Source organism: Papio anubis, chromosome 17, assembly GCF_008728515.1.
Source record: "Papio anubis isolate 15944 chromosome 17, Panubis1.0, whole genome shotgun sequence".
Taxonomy (NCBI): domain Eukaryota; kingdom Metazoa; phylum Chordata; class Mammalia; order Primates; family Cercopithecidae; genus Papio; species Papio anubis.
This window is the reverse complement of record NC_044992.1, coordinates 41546638-41551128: the sequence shown is the minus strand read 5'-3', so window position 1 is coordinate 41551128 and position 4491 is coordinate 41546638.

The following is a 4491-nucleotide window of genomic DNA, read 5'->3' as shown; positions in this document are numbered from 1 at the left end:
TCCTATGCTCAGTTTTCCCATCTGTCAAATAGAAATAAGAATAGTGCCTGCCTCATATGATTGTAGCACCAGACTATGTGAGTAGTCCCTCATGACTACCTTCCCCAATCAGCAAATAATGCACATTTCCCAAAAAACGCTCCTCCTCCCTCCCTCAGGAATCAGGGCCTCAGAAGCGTTGAGGAGGTCGTTTACCTATGCATATTCCAGAGCAAGAAGCAGACAGATGACCTATGTGTGGGTTTTGTAAAGCACAGGCAATTACCCTCACCAAATGATCCTGCTGTTTGATTTGTTGGTTGACTCTGGAGTCAGAGGTGGGAGGGCTCATACTTCATTCTTGATTATGAGCAGTGAAGATTCCCTGGGCGCTCATTCTCAATTGGTGTTATGAATGTTCTCTCTTTGCCCTGCATCCCAAGATGTTTTTCTCTTCTCACACACAGGCATAATGCATTAGTTGTTCTGATTCCTTAAATCATTAATAACAGGGAGTCACGTCCTGAATCAATTCCATTCTTTGTACAGTATTAGAGCTAGGTGTCTTGTTGGTCTCAAGTTGCATTTAAAAACAATTATGTTGGCCAGGCGTGGTGGCTCACAGTTGTAATCCTAGCACTTTGGCAGGCTTAGGCAGGAGGATCCCTTGAGCCCAGGAGTTCGAGACCAGCCTGGGCAACAGGGAGACAGTGTCTCTATATAATAATAATAAAAAACAAATAAAAACCAATTATGTAATTTCCTTGTCTCATTATGATTTATTTGCACCCCATCTCACTGCATGGCAGTGAAACCCAAGAATAAAGCCTTGTGCATCATGAGGCAGCACACACATGGTTAAGGGCCTGGGTTCTGGCACTGTACAGACTGGGTTGGGCATGCTGACTCATGCCTGTAATCCCAGCACTTTAGGCGGGCGAATCACAAGGTCAGGAGTTTGAGACCAGCCTGGCCAACATGGTAAAACCTCATCTCTATTAAAAATACAAAAGAATTAGACTGGGCATAGTGGTAGGTGCCTGTAATCCCAGCTACTCAGGAGGCTGAGGCAGGAGAATCACTTGAACCTGGGAGGTGGAGGTTGCAGTGAGCCGAGATCACGCTACTGCACTCTAGCCGGAGCGACAGAGTAAGACTCCCTCTCAAAACAAAACAAAACAAAAAAATTGGCTGGGCACGGTGGCTCACGTCTATAATCCCAGCACTTTGGGAGGCCGAGGTGGATGGATCACTTGAGGTCAGGAGTTCAATACCAGCCTGGCTAACATGGTGAAACCTTGTCTCTACTAAAAATACAAAAATTGGCCAGGCTTGGTGGCGTGCGCCTGTAATCCCTGCTACTCGGGAGGCTGAGGCAGGAGAATTGCTTGAACCTGGGAGGCAGAGGTTGCAGTGAGCCAAAATCATGCCATTGGACTCTAGCCTGGGTGACACAGTGAGACTGTCACACACACACACACACACACACACACACACAAATCAGCCTGGCTTGGTAGTATGTACCTGTAGTCCCAGCTACTAGAGAGACTGAGGTGGGAGGATCTTTTGAGTCTGGGAGGTCAGGGCTGTAGTGAGCTGAGATTGCGCCAGTGAGCTGAGATTGCGCCACTGCACTCCGAGGTCAGCAACAGAGAGACACTGTTGCAAAACACACACACACACACACACACACACACAAAACCCCCACAAAACGCTGGTTCTACCTCTTAGAGCTGTCTGCTCTTGCGCAAGTTACTCTGTCTCCATGAGCCTGCTTCCTCACATGAAAAAATGAGGATAACAGTTGTGTTTACTCACAGAGTAGCTGTGCAGCTTAAACAAATTAACTCAGGCAAGGTACTTTGTGCCTGGCACAGAGCAATCTTTTAATCACTATTGGCTATTATCAATTGTTATGTAACAAATGAATGGTAATTATCACCCCTTCTAAATCTTTTTAGACCTTTATGCAGAAAATTCAGACCTTTTAAGATCACCTTTATGCAGAAAATTCCCACTTCTCTCCTCAGGGATAACATCTCTTCTGAACCCCAGATAAATGTCTTCCATTGATGACTGCACACTTTCTCTCTGTATCATCTTCCATCACTCACATTACATCAGACTCAGTCCTCTGGCTGGCTCCTTTGGTCTTCCCTATTTCTGTTAATACTATTATTGTTTATAGCTTTTTAGAGGTAATTTTGTCACCCAAAACTATTTTTTAAAAAGCCCAAACAAACAGCTGACATTTATTATTTACTGTGTGCCAGACACCATGTTAAATCTTTATTGGATTACTTATATATAATTCTCACAACAATTTTTTGATGTAGGGGCTATTATTAACTCCATTTAGCAACCCTAGCAACTCTAGAAACTGATGCTTAGAGATGGTTCAATGACTTGTCAACGGTCATGTAGCTATTAATAATAAGTGACTCAGCCAAGAGTTACACCCACATGTTTTGAAAACAGACCCACGCTCTTAAGCACTATCATGGTATGCTTGGTTTTTTTTTTGTTTTGTTTTGTTTTGCTTTTTTGAGTCAGAGTCTTGCTCCATTGCCCAGGCTGGAGTGCAGTGGCGCGATCTCGGCTCACTGCAACCTCCGCCTCCCAGGTTCAAGCAATTCTCCTGCCTCAGCCTCCCGAGTAGCTGGGACTACAAGTGCCCACCACGCCCAGCTAATTTTTGTATTTTTAGTAGAGATCGGGTTTCACCATGTTGGCCAGGCTGATCTCGAACTCCTGACCTCAAGTGATCTCCCGGCCTTGGCCTCCTAAGCGCTGGGATTATAGGTGTGAGTCAACATGACCAGCCCTAATTATTGATTATGTCAATAACTTCCTATTGGGTCTCTTTGCTTCCAGCCTCTCCTGGTCCAATTTATCCTCCAGACTGTAGCTAGATTCTCCATGGAAAACATAGCCTCCCCATAGACCACTGTAATCTTTTTTCTTTCTTTTTTGCATTAATTTTTTTTTTTTTTTTGTATTTTTTGTAGACATGGGGTTTAACCGTGTTGCCCAGGCTGGTCTGGAACTCCGGAGCTCAGGCAATCTGCCCGCCTTGGCCTCCCAAAGTGCTGGGGATTACAGGTATGAGTCACTGCCCCAGTATAATCTTAAATAAATGGGTCATTTCTTTTAGTCTATTTCTCTCTAAAGTGAGCTAATTTTTGTATTTTTAGTAGAGATGGGGTTTCCCCTTGTTGGTCAGACTGGTCTTGAGCTCCTGATCTCGTGCTCGGCCCACCTCGGCCTCCCAAAGCACTGGGATTACAGGCGTGAGCCACTGCGCCCAGCCTTCAATAGTTTTATTGAGTCATAGAATGTTAAGATGTTTCTCGTGTCACTGTCCTATTTCTAGACTTTAATGGCTTCCTATTAACCACAGTTCAAGGTCTATACTTCTTAGCATTCAAGGATTGTCACTCTGGTGGTTTTACCCCTTCTGATCCATAGGATTCTATGATTCCCTGTGCGATCTCCTTATGAATACGGCCATGCCTTTTCCCCGTCTCCTTAATTTAATTTTATTTTTTTTTGAGATGGAGTCTTGCTCTGTCGCCCAGGCTGGAGTGCAGTGGCATGATCTTGGCTCAGTGCAAGCTCTGCCTCCCGAGTTCACGCCATTCTCCTGCCTCAGCCTCCCGAGTAGCTGGGACTACAGGCGCCCACCACCATGCCCGGCTACTTTTTGTATTTTTTTTAGTAGAGATGGGGTTTCACCGTGTTAGCTAGGTCTTGATCTCCTGACCTTGTGATCCACCCACCTTGGCCTCCCAAAGTGCTGGGATTACAGGCGTGAGCCACTGGGCCCAGCCTCATTTTAATATTCTTTTGAGTTGGGTCTTGCTCTGTCACTCAGGCTGGAGTGCGATGGCGTGATCATGGCTCACTGTAGCCTCGAAATCCTGGGGTCAATCGATCCTTACGCGTCAGCCTCCTCTGAGTAGCTTGGCCTACAGGCATGTGCCACCATGCCCAGCTAATTAAAAACATTTTCTTCCTTTTTTTGGAGCGACGGTATTGTTACCAGAAAGGGGTCCTGATCCAGATCCCAAGAGAGGGTTCTTGGATCTCGTACAAGAAAGAATTTGAGGTGGGAAAAAAAAAATTCAAGGCAAATCCATAAAGTGGAAGCAAGTTTATCAAGAAAGTAAAGGACTAGGTCGAGCGCGGTGGCTCATGCCTGTAATCCCAGCACTTTGGGAGGCTGAGATGGGTGGATCACGAGGTCAGGAGATTGAGACCATCCTGGCTAACATGGTGAAACCCCCGTCTCTACTAAAAATACACAAATTAGTTGGGCGTGGTGGTGGGTTCCTGTAATCCCAGCTACTCGGGAGGCTGAGGCAGAGAATTGCTTGAACCCAGAAGGCGAAGTTTGCAGTGAGCCGAGATCCTGCCACTGCACTCCAGCCTGGAGACAAAGGGAGACTCCATATGAAAAAAAAAGAAAAAGTAAAGGAATAAGAGAAAAAGTAAAGGAATGGCTACTCTACA